This window comes from Triticum aestivum, chromosome 2B, assembly GCF_018294505.1.
Source record: "Triticum aestivum cultivar Chinese Spring chromosome 2B, IWGSC CS RefSeq v2.1, whole genome shotgun sequence".
In the NCBI taxonomy this organism is placed as follows: domain Eukaryota; kingdom Viridiplantae; phylum Streptophyta; class Magnoliopsida; order Poales; family Poaceae; genus Triticum; species Triticum aestivum.
Genome location: NC_057798.1, coordinates 415,788,814 through 415,789,116, shown reverse-complemented (window position 1 = coordinate 415,789,116; position 303 = coordinate 415,788,814).

Here is a 303-nt window from a genome sequence, read left to right as displayed (position 1 = left end):
TTCTTCTTCCTCTTCTTCCTTTTCTTCCTTTTCTTCCTTTTTTCCTTCTTCTTCTTTTTCTTCCTCATTTTCTTTTTCCTCTTCTTCTTCTTCCTCTCCTCTTTTTTCTTCTTCTTCTTCCTCTTCTTCTTTTTTCTTCTCCTCCTCCTCCTCCTCTTCTTCCTTTCCTTTTTCCTCTTCTTCTTCTCCTCCTCTCCTCTTTTCTTCTTCTTCTTCTTTCCTAAACCTAAACCTAAACCTAAAACTAAACCTAAATCTAAAACTAAAACTAAAACTAAAACTAAAACTAAAACTAAAACTAAA